Source organism: Pelobates fuscus, chromosome 11 (assembly GCF_036172605.1).
Source record: "Pelobates fuscus isolate aPelFus1 chromosome 11, aPelFus1.pri, whole genome shotgun sequence".
NCBI lineage: Eukaryota > Metazoa > Chordata > Amphibia > Anura > Pelobatidae > Pelobates > Pelobates fuscus.
In genome coordinates, this window is record NC_086327.1 from 114,599,392 (window position 1) to 114,612,425 (window position 13,034).

The window sequence follows — 13,034 nt, forward strand, 5'->3', positions numbered from 1 at the left end:
AGACAAGTGGACCAGCGAGTGCTAGGGGACAGTCCTTGGAAAGCATGGAGTGAGCGCATCATTAGACGCATTTATGTCAAGCTCAGGGTGCTGCTTGCATAGTATGCCCTTAGTTGGACAGCCTGCATGATTGGTGGGCAGCCTGACATGCATTCATGCCAGGCTGGCCTTCTAATTCTTTGGACAGACATGCCCCCTTTTTAGGCATGTTCTCCCCTTTTGGCAAGTTATGTGATTCGCACCAGTGGCCCACCCTTTTACCCCACCCACTGACTTCCTGCTTCACTGGACACTGCTGTTAGGGGTTATGGATTTACTTGACAGATGAAAACATAAATTAGAGAGAGATTAGCAAGAAGTATGTGTTTTCTTATAGCTGCATCCGATGAGTTTCCCTCCAGCACCATCTCCATCAGATAAATGACGCTTGGGAGGTATGACTGTTTTAGTGTTTTTGGTCGATAAGATTCCATAGTTAGGCCCATCATAATTGTCAGCACCAGGCCCACTCTTAATCCAGCCCTGCCAAAGACTGTCTGAAACAGTCTGAAGAGTATGAAACAGACAAAACACAATTGTTGATCACACTTCTTCCATGATATCATAAATTCTTTCTTACATACCAAAAATACGTATTGTAGTATGATTTATTTTAAGGCTCATTCAAGTTACATTTTCTGTTTTTGAACTAGTATTGCTACTTGTCCATAAACGAGAATCAGCATACTTAAAATACCAGATACAGTTTTTTCAGATTACTTGAAAAATATATTATCAAAATAATGTCATCCAGATTTGGAAAATATATAGTATTAAGTAATTTCTTTTGTTTTATCGTTGGGTCATAGTAGTTACTAACTAACCACTCCTTAAGTTTTCTGAGTCATTTACTAAAGTGAGAATTCTAAATACCAAAAATATCTGCTATATCTTACAAAAAAATAATTAAATATATAAAACAATGATAGGCGAGAAAATGTAAGAAAGAAACTTAGCATGATGTTCATTTTAAAGAGTAATTGAACCACCATGACCCCTTCTTATACTAATAATAACCACTACATATAACCACTTGCTTATTTTGCAAAAGATCTTTGGTGCCACCCCCCCATTTTTAGAGTTTTGACAATATACATAACCATCTCCATGTGACCTTAGACATGTACCCTCTGCTTAGAGTGCCCCTTTTAGTGTTCCAAAGATCACCATGAGAATTTTGCCAGAATGTATTGTGGGTGGTTGAGACACACTTTTCTACATAAATGACAATTATTTTGTTTTAAACTCCCCCCACCCAAAACAAACAAACTGCATTTCAATGAGGAAACATCATGTTAGCTCATAAGTATGTGCTATGTGACTTTAACCCATTAGTATGTGTAATGTGACTCTGTTTTAAAGTCCATACGGCATGTAAGCATCAAGGGAACAATTTATTCTAGATCGCTATCATTGCAATTTTTGGACAATCATACCACAGTCCTGATCAAACCCCAATAAAAATATTGTGGTATGACCAATTACTTGCAATAATGCAAGATGGTAAAATATTAATGACTTGACACAATTTTATATAGTCATTGGTCAAGATACCTTCAAATTTATACATTGAAGTTAAAGGGACACTATAGTCACTTGAACAACTTCAGTCTAATGAGGTTGTTCAGGTGAGAACTATAGCTCCCTGAAGCCTCTCATTCTTTGTACATTAATTTTGTTTACTTTTAAGACTTAGATGAAAATCAGAGCGAACACATTTCAGGTCAAAGTAACGCAAGAATATAAATAATTTTCAAGGGTTCATAACCCTTTTACTACTAAGTGTGTCCACAGTGAACTTTGAATAGCTGAAGTAAAACAATACAGTATGTAAATAAATAGTAGTTCAGATGATCAAAGGGAGAAAATAATCTCTGATATGGTCCAAAAACTTTAATGACTGAAAAGATAAAAAAAAATGATTCTTGGAAAGAAGCCATGTTGAACTTAGCAAAGTTTTAGTTGGATTGAAGAATGCTATAGTATGATAGGCTAAATGTAATAATGGTAGTATGGAATTATCTCCCTCTATGTATCTACGAGGTGTACTGTAGTTGTGTGTTCACTGGTGGAAGAGATATAGTAAAATGGGCAGAAAGCCACCATCAAGCTAGGTGGTCAGAGACAGACGGTAGCACTCATCAGAGGATAGACCAAAAGTTCAGGGAAGGCAGAAACACTATCATAATCAGAACACAGGCCAAAACCATCAGCAGAGGTATGAACTATGATTAAATATCTAAACAAATATAAATCAGTTGGGTGGCAAAAAAAGAGACAAAACAATTAAGAAGCTTTTACTTTTATTAAACATAAAATGTTGACATTACTGTGACAGTGCACCCCTCCCTGTCACAGGTGCCTCATCCCAGGACCCTATTTAGTGCAGAGCATGTACTGCAGAGAACTCGAGATGGAAGGATTTCCCCAAGTGAGTAGCTTATTTAGCAGACAGTTGGCAGTTAGAGTAGGACCTGCCAAAGATGGGGTACATTGACGTTGTGGCAGGCTTATACAATGTATGATCATATAATGTACCGTATTTATCGGCATATAACACGCACTTTTTTCCCCTGAAAATAGGGGAAAAATCGTGGGTGCGTGTTATACGCCGATATCCCATAATTACTTACCTGTCCTGAAGCGTGGGCCGGCTTCACAGCTTGCACCGCGGTACAGGAACTTTAATTTCATGTTCCGGTTTCCGGCGGGACTGAAAGGAAGTGTGCACTTCCTTTCAGTCCCGCCGGAAACCGGAACATGAAATTAAAGTTCCTGTACCTCGGTGCAAGCTGTGAAGCCGGCCCATGCTTCAGGACAGGTAAGTAATTATGGGAGGGGAAGTACACTATGGGAGGGGAGGGAAGTACACTATGGGAGGGGAGGGGGGGAAGTACACTATGGGAGGGGAGGGGGGGGAAGTACACTATGGGGGGAGGGGGGGAACAACACTATGGGGGGGGAAGTACACTATGGGAGGGGAATGGGGGAAGTACACTATGGGAGGGGAGGGGGGGAAGTACACTATGGGAGGGGAGGGGGGGAAGTACACTATGGGAGGGGGGAAGTACACTATGGGAGGGGAGGGGAGGGGAGGGGGGAGTACACTATGGGAGGGGAGGGGAGGGGGGGAAGTACACTATGGGAGGGGTGGGGGGGGAGAATACTATGGGAGGGGGGGGAGAATGGGAGGGGAGGGGAGAATACTATGGGAGGGGAGGGGGAAAATACTATGGGAGGGAAGGGGGGGAGAATACTATGGGAGGGGAGGGGGGGAGAATACTATGGGAGGGGAGGGGGGAGAATACTATGGGAGGGGAGGGGGGAGATTACTATGGGAGGGGAGGGGGGTAGATTACTATGGGAGGGGAGGGGGAGAATACTATGGGAGGGGAGGGGGAGAATACTATGGGAGAGGATTGGGGAGAATACTATGGGAGGGGAGGGGAGAATACTATGGGAGGGGAGGGGAGGGGAGAATACTATGGGAGGGGAGGGGAGGGGAGAATACTATGGGAGGGGAGGGGGAGAATACTATGGGAGGGGAGGGGGGGAGAATACTATGGGAGGGGAGGGGGGGAGAATACTATGGGAGGGGAGGGGGAGAATACTATGGGAGGGGGGGGACACTATGGGATGAGGGGGGAATACTATGGGATGAGGGGGGGGGGGAATACTATGGGAGGGGGGGAAATTTCCTGGAATTTCTTTCTAAAAATGAGGTGCGTGTTATATGCCGGTGCGTGTTATACGCCGATAAATACGGTAACTAAATCCCCATTATTTTGCCTAGATTATGTTTTTTTTTAATAAAACTTACACAATCAGCACCAAAGTAGCTGTTTAGTAGATAGGGAGTGTGCTGGATTTGCATTTTTTACTGTATTAGCCCACAGCAGCACCCCATTTAAGCATGTTCCGGTGAGTGCAACCAACCCCTTGTTTTTTCATACACACACAGATACTGACACACACACACAGATATATTGACACACACACACACACTAACACACACACACACGCACACACACACTGACACACACACTGACACACATGCAAACTTAAAAATTTTAAAGCCTTCCTTCAGTTTCCTACCTTATTCAGGAGGGCGGTTTCCCTGGGGTCCAGTGACATTCTGAGGTAGTTGGGAGTGAGAGGCTCAGCCCCCTTTTACGACCTTCTCCTCCCTCCCATGCGGCTTCACTCTATCTGAGAGGAAGTGACTCACGGCAGTCACGTCCTCCCAGCCTGCTGCTGTAAAGCAAGGGGGCCCGGTCACACTGTAAAAGAGCCATGGCGCCCGACTGAGCCCCCTTAGTGTATGGTTCCCCAGTGCAGCGGCAGCACCGGTGGACCCATGGGGCAGATAGCAAATTTTTTTTGTGCACAGCGGGGCCCACGGGTCAGCTGCCTTGGGCCCTCCAGGACTAACTGGGCCTGGGGCAGTTGCCCTGTTTGCCATGCTTTAAAGATGTCCATGAATGGCTGTTAAACAAGCAGTCAAGAGGATTTCCAAGACCAGTCTGTACATCCTGGACTGACTACACATGCCACATGGATACTCAAGCTTGGCACAAGATCAACAAGACATGTCATCAAGAACTTGATGGCAACTCTAGAAGTCAGGACAATTACACAAGTGAACATCAAATGTGTCACAAACCAAGGTGATAATCTATCACCAATTCTGTTCTGTGTAAGCCTCAGCCAGATCATCATGAAGAGTGGGTATGGATACAGGTTCACGAGTGGAGCTACCATCAACCACGTCTACTTGAGGAAGAACATCGGAATGTCATTTGGATTAAATAATTGTGGGAAGATAATTGCAAAAAGATGGAAGATAATCAGAATTGAAGCAGTTAAAGTGCCAGAAGGCCACATAAGTGACACAGAGAACAGCTACAAGTACCACAAACACATGGCAACCCTGAGGATGAGGCAAGGAATAAAACACAAAAGTCCCTTTGGAGTGTCTGAAAGATCATGTTCAAGCTCAATGTCAAGTAAAGATCCACAATATCCACACGCATGCTCAACCAGTCACTTGGTACCCAGTTGGAATAATACCTCGGCCAAGAGAAGACTTGGACACCATGGATATAAAGACCTGGAAAGTACTCTTGAATGGAGGATTCCTACACCCAGAGATTGAACATCAGCTGGAAGAGAGGAAGTTGGGCCTGGATGAAAAAAAGAACAATCAAGTACATCATGAAAATGCCAGAGATGAACTGCCAGGGGATTTTTTTGTGTTATATTGCTGCATTTTCTACAAGGTGTTGGGAATCCTTGTATGGCTTGCTGTTGCCTTATATTATTATAGTGAGCTGTTTTTGTATTTCTGCTAATGGAATGACTGAGACAACAACAGATGCAGAGAAGGATGAGGTTTCATGCCAAGACCACGGGATGTACCATCAGCAGTCCAGATAGGAGATGCCACAGAAAATAGTTGAGAATGACAGGACAAAGATCCCATGGTATTTCCAGATCCAGACAAGGAAGTACTGGCCATCCAAACAGACATTGTAGTGGAAGACAAGGAATTAAAGACTGCAGTGTTGGTGGATAGACTGAAAGAGAAGCTAGAAAGAACATGGAAAGTAAAGACAGTGGTAGTCCCAGTTGTGATAGGAACATTTGGGGCTGTAACTCCCAGATTCGGAGAGAGGCTTTGTCAGATTCCAGAAGAGTGCAGCTCATTTTATAAGTTAATTTTGCTTTAAGGATCATGGGATATCTTGGAAAGGAAAAAGAGCCAGTAAATGTACGGGCCCACTGAGGTTGACTCAGGGGTCATGAGGCGATCCTACATGTCTTAGGGTTTGAAATATATGAGATCACAGGTGGACTAGGAATATCATTATATTTTGTTTTGGGTTCAATCCCTGGGTATTTTTAAAAACACTTGAGAAGGATATATAGCAGGACCCCATACAGCATTTGGGATTAGGGGCTCCATAAAAACAATACTCATACAGTGTTGTTTTATTTGTTCTATATCTTTAAATCCTTGACTTTAAACCTGCTGATCTTGTGTGCTCTTCTTGGTTGTGAATTTGGAGGTGTGTCAGAGTCAACATGACTATAATCCTTGAGTGGAAATAATCATTCACTTTCTTTTTTTTAAGGTGAGTTTAATGTATGGGAGTGTAGTGTAGTTTATTGCTATGTTGTAGTTTATTGACTTAAAATAATTATTTATTATTTGGTGTTATTTTGTCTGTAGGTATACATAATGATAGTGTTTTATGACTTTTATTGCTAATATGCTGCTTTATAGAACTGGATATAGAGATATGTTACTTACTATAGGGGAACTTTAGAAGTATACGATAGGACTGGGTTTATTTCCTTTTTATGGGGTGTGGGTGCAGTACAATTTCGTATCATGTATCCCTGTAAATGAAAAGAGTTCTATTTAAGACATGGTTTATTGAGTAAATCGTTATAGACTGCACTTGCTGAGCTATAACTGCATATAAAATTATTTTCACAACCTTAAAATAGCACTGATGCTGTAGCGCTAACTACAGGATGCTAACCTGTGGGTAATAATGTTGATCAGTCTCAAGTTTAATGTTCCCAAGACCCTCACCTAAGTCTTTACAATTAAATGGATTGTACAGTGTTAGGAATACAAATCTATATTCCTGACACTACAGTGACCTTTTGTCCCCCTTCCTTCTCTTCCCTCCCTTGTTTGGTTAACAAACCTTTATTTATTTACCCACTTCCAGGGCCAATGTGCCTAGGCGCTCCGCCTAGTCCGATGTCATCTGACAAGGTAGACTAATGTGCATGCATGCTGAGCGCTGTGAGCGCTTTAGGCCCTTCCCATAGGAAAGCATTACCTCAATGTTCTCCTATGGGAATGTCACTGATGCTGGATGTCCTCAGTGTCATTTAGGGGAACTAGAGTTTGTTAGCATCCAGGAAGTGCCACCAGAGGCAGTCTTAGTCCTGCAAGGCAATCATTGCAGTTTCTCTAAAACTGTAATGTTTTACACTGCAGGACTACGGGGGACAGGGACACTGTACCCAGACCACTTTAATGCGATGAATTGGCCTGGTTGAATATAGTGTCACTTTAAGTAACTTCTGGCCTCTCAGTCATGCACTCTATTACAGTAAATATGTTTTGCCTACGTTCAGTACTCAGTGAACTTACTCAGTGAACTTACTTTTGGTTACTTTTGCTGTTCTGATCCACTTCTTCTTGTAGCAATTCAGGAGTTCACACTGTCCTGGGTGCCATGTGGTGCTGGTAGTTTTTCTCCATGATGGCCCTTCAGCAGTTGACACCCTCCAAAGAACCGCGGGGTGCTTGTGCTGTCCTTCACTGTAGCTGCATTGCTGCTGATATAGTCAGCATCCACTGTTGATGCTAAAGGGGGGCACAGTAGAGAGAAAGATATAGCAGAGGTGGGTGGGAAAAACAAGAATACAGTTGGTATAACACAGAAGGGGGTGTACCCCAAACATCCATATATAAAGCCACTCCAGACACTGTATCATTGCTTACAAATGCCTGTGCTTTGTGAAGAGCTGAATTCTTACTGTTGACTCTAAAACTGGTTATTCTGCCTTTTAGCTATCTTATCTGTTGTGGACCTTTGCCACCTGGGCCGACCTTTTTGCTTGACCTGACTACCCCTGTGGATTCTCCTTTAACCTCCAAAACTCTGCTCAGCTGTCAGTTTCTGTATCTTGACCTCCACCATACTAAACCCTGATATAAACCTAGAGTCTGTGCTCTGTTTTCTACTTCTAAAACACATCTCATACACCCTACCTTTCCATCTTAATGGACCTTATGTCAGATGGTATACACCAGGCCTTTATAGCTAGACCTGAAATAGTAGCAATAAATACAACCCATTTTTGTAACAGTGGCAATTGACCACAAATCACACAAAATCACTGTAATTTCTTCAAGTTGTAATTACAGATCAACTTAGTTCAAACTAATCTTTGTTAGATAATTGAATGCTAATTTCTCCAGGTATTTCTTTAAACTGATTAAAGGGACACTATAGGCAGCCAAACCACTTCATTTCATTGAAGTGGTCTGGGTGCAATGTCCCTGTCCCCCTCAGCAGAGAAACTACTATGTTTACATTGCAGTGCTAAGACTGCCTTTAGAGGCTGTCTACGAGACAGCCACTAGAGTCAATTCCTGCTCTTTCACGAAGTCTGATGCTCTGCCTGAGGACATCCAGCGTCCTCAAATTCTGACTATGCTTTCCTATGGTAATGTCACATATTCATCCGCTTATAGAAATGTGGTTAATGACATTTACTGTCCACACAGGAAAAGTTGTGCCGAGCAGCAACCTAATCCACAGAAGGGTTAATGCTGAGCAGCAATTATGAAAATGAAACCTGGTAACTGACTTTGGGGTCAAAGGCCGGTTACAGCCTATAAGAACTGAAGGAGGGGTATTTAGGCCCAGTTCTCATCCTGCTCAGTGCCCTGTCGTGGTTTCCCTTGTGGTTGTCTGAGAGCGCGTTCCTGTTATTAGTTTTCTACCTGGTTTTTGACTTTGGCTTTGTTTATTGACTTCTCTATATTGTGGTATCCTGACTCCTGGCTTTCCTCATCGCTGCGTGTCTTTCTGTGTTCCCTGACCTCGGCTAGTATTTTTGACTATTCTATGTACGTTAAATCCGGCCATTCTAAGGACCGGTAATACGTTACTTATTTGTCATCCGTGCTATACAGTTCTACGTGCTGGATCAAACAGTAATCCAGACAGGTAAAGGTCTAATGCACGTGCAGTGCTTGCCGCGCATGCTTATTAGGTTCCCCCTTGGCGCTGATGTCAGAAAAGGTAGAGATTAAGCCAGCACAAAGGGACCTCAGCACTGGAATCAGGTGAGTGAATGAAAGAAAAGGTTATTTACCCCTTTCAGAGATGTGATGGGGAGGGGGGGGGGGGTGGAAACGATGACATACAAGAGGAAAGGGGGGCAGAGACAGAATATAACTTTGTACTCCTAACACTGTAGTGTTCCTTTAAGAAAGTTTTACTGACACTGCCACTTTAAGTTTGTGCAGTACTCTCATATTACAACTGCCACAGAGACACCTTGTTTAGTTATGTAACTTGTCACATCACATTACATACAGGGCACTGCAGGAATCAGGAACTGGTAAAGTTGACGTCACCATCTAGCCTTCAACGGACTTTACGCCCCCGCTCTGTTCTCTCCTTTCAACTTAATGCTGGCAGGCTGTTACGGAACTTACCCTGTCAGACCAGTTTGTGAGACGAGCCTTTGTAAGGTGGGGTTCCCTGATGCAATGGGCTTTTTCTTTGTTAACCTATTAATAAGTTCTGAAACAAGGTGCACTCTATGGCATGAGACAGTCTCCTTCTAAGTTATAAATAAAACATAGTTATTAATCAATGGAATGTTGTGTATCATTCTATTCACATGAGCTTGTTTTCTTCTTAGCTTACATTACATATCTTCAAAGTTCTGGTGAAAGTCAGTGGTCTGTCATGGCCACCCATTGACATCCCTTGACATATTATCCCGATCCTATTGCTTATCGTTCACCTACAGCGGGACCTTCTACCTTAATAGAGGATTTTTATCAAGTGGTCTTCATAAAAGTATTTTCTTGCAAAAAATAATTATAATAATTATGGTCTTAGTTCGTTATCAACTGATCTCATAACAGAGCAGCCAGTATTGTTCAGAATATCTTTTTGTACATAGTATAACCATTTATTGACATAGCAACTGTCACAATAATCCGGTGTTGTGATATTCTATGTTCATGAAAGCTACTTTACAATCAAAGTGATGCATTATTTTTAGACCAACTGCAATTTTTCCCCATAGGAAACGTTTCTTTGTTTCTGCCATATGTATAAATAGAAAACCAAAGGTGTGGATTTGCTTGTTATCTTGAAATACATTTATATACACACACACACACACACACATATATATATATAGATAGATAAGGTCCAAAAACTTGCAATCCTGGTTATAAGCAATAAAGCCTGGTGCAGGCTTGGCAAAAATTGTACAAAAAAAAACAAGGAAAAACCGCACTCCAGGGACTTAATATTACAAAATATTATTATGTTATTATTTATATAGCGCCCACAAATTCTGAAGCGCTTTACAGTGGGTGGACGAACAGACATGTAGTTGTAACCAGACAGGTTGGACACATAGGAACAGAGGGGTTTAGGGGCCCTGCTCTCATGCTAGAGGGAGTGGGGAAAAGTGACACAAAAGGTAAGGATAGAGGAATCAGTCGGGGCTATTAACAGTTTAATTGATACACTTTTATGAAGAAGTGGGTTTTTAATAATTTTTTGAAGTAGTGGAGGCTGGGTGAGCATCCAACGGAAAAGGGAAGTGAGTTCCACAGGAACGGTGCAGCCCTCGAGAAGTCTTGAAGGCGAGCATCAGAGGTGGGAGTAGGGAGAGAAGATAGACACAAGTCTTCAGCAGAGCGTAAGGGCCTAGACGGGACATACTTGTGTATTAGGGAGGATAGATAGGTGGGGGCAGCATTATGTAGAAGTTTGAAAGCAAGAACTAGAATTTTAAATTGAGCCCTATATCTTCCAGGAAGCCAATGTAGGGACTGACAGAAGGGTGAGGTGTGGGAGATGAGCCTCGCCGCCGCATTCATTATGGACTTAACGGCACAAGTTGGGAGCACGTAAGACCACTGAGAAGCGGATTACAGTAGTCAAGGCGAGAAAGGACAGTGAAATGGACCAGCACCTTAGTCGCATCTGGCGTTAAGTAGGGTCGGATGCACACAATGTTTTTGAGATGGAAGCGGCAGGATTTGGCGATAGACTGAACATGAGGCGTGAAGGAGAAGTCGGAGTCAAAGAGAACACCTACGCAGCAAGCCTGCGAGTTAGAGCCTGCGAGTTAAATAGAATATATATATTCTATTTAGACACAGAAATAACACTGCTTGGAGACTTCAGTAAGTGTATAAAGGATAGATAGACAGACTTTAATAATGTTTAAAGGGACATTCCAAGCACCTTAAGCTTATTGAAGTGGTTTTGGCCCAAGGGGGTTTGTTCTCAAAGTTTTCTGTAACAAAAACAGAGTTCTCCCCAGCGCACAGAGCCTAGCTCCTCTGCTTCCATCGTGATAATAAAGAAGTTCAATATCTTCATTATCTAAATACATTTTTGCACATGACACAATTGAATGCCCATGATGTGCAATGTTAGACTGTGAGTGCTAGGTTATAGCAGGGAACATCTGCTCCTAGCACCGACAGCCTCTCATTATCATACAAACTTGTATGGATAAAGAGGAAGTGAAATATCCTCATTATCATAGCATCAGCAAAGGGGTCGGCTTTGAGTGCTGAAGGGACCCCAACACACTGGAAAACAGTTTTACAAAATACAGAAAGACTGATTTCTCCTAAAACCTCCTTGCACCATAACCATACAATAAACAATAAAAAATGTCTTTTTAAAACACGTTTTCAGTGAGGTAACATTTTAGAAATACTTAAAACACTTGAGTAGAATGGTAACATATCTCACTAATACTTAAAGCACTTCAACACAATGTTAACATCTTTATAATCATAAAGCACGTCTGTAGTACTGTAACACACTATCCACATGATACTTTCGATTTACCTAAGCTATCTTTGGTTCTTAGAACATCCTAATTCCTATCTGCAATGCCATATTTTCCTGGTTGCATTATTTTATTATGCCAGAAATGAACAGAAATGACACTATGACAATGTGAATAAAAAAGCAGAGTTTGTTTTCTATTTTGGCATAAAACATCCGTTATCAGTTCCCCACATTTCCCAATAGTATTGAATAAAGCAATCTATATACCTTACCAGTTGTGGTAATCAATTGACTTTGCTATCATTGGAACTGTGACACGGCAATAAAAAGTAGAAAATATCTTTCTTTAAAGTATTTGATTGGAGCTGGAGTGATAAATATAGCTTACTAGTAAGAAAGCACAACTGTGAGAACGGTTACATACATTCGTAAAAGAGCAAAAAAACAAGGTGCAAGAGAGTAACTGAGAATGGACAACAACTCAGCCTACACTTCGGTGGGTCCCCGCTCCGATCTCAAGCTAGTTTTAGCTCATCTTGTGACACTACAAAAATAACTAAGACCATTTGCATATCAGACTGATCGCAGCCAGAAGGGCAGTCCAGAACTGAAATGCAGACCAGCTCTCAGACCAGCACTCTCTGCACGAGAGATACACCAACCCCAGATGATCGATTCAACCTTGTTAGGCATCATCAGTGAGGTATAGCCAATGTCCCTCTAGGCATCATGTGCAAGGGGCCCACGTCTGGATTACCCTTTAATCTTAGGGAAATCAAAAAAAAGGGAGTAATTCACTTAAAAACTGACTTATTTTCTTTTGACAATCTTTATTTAAGTTGTATATAATGACAAATGAGTTGGCAAGAGTTGACACAATAATCAATCAAGCATGACAGTAAGGGTTAAGTCTTAAATCAGTAGGCAATCACAATATTGAGGAAAGTATGCATATAATCATACACCATAGTTAGTCGATAAGTTAGGTAGTAGGTAGTAGGCAGACTGGGTAGGAGTACCCAATGTGGGGCGTGATAGAGTAGTTAGATTTGTAGCTCTGTGGTACGTTCCATGGGTTAAAGTTGGCAGGAGGGGTGTGGGGCAGGAAAGGTGTGTCGGACTAGGAAGGAATGGACAGCTTCAGAAAATCACATTCATATATACTTGCAACACTTAGTCGGTGGTTAAGAGCCTAATATAGGCATGAAAAACTAATTAGGCTTTTGGCCTAGTGGTAAGTTCCACAAACGAGAGGGGCATGTGGGTTATAGGGTGAGATGCAGGGAAAAAATAAATAAATAATCAATAAAATTAAATAAAATGGGGGTGGAGGGGTGGGGAGGGGGAGCATGGCTGGAAGTGTATCCAATTAGGAAGGTCTGGGTGCTTTGGCATGCA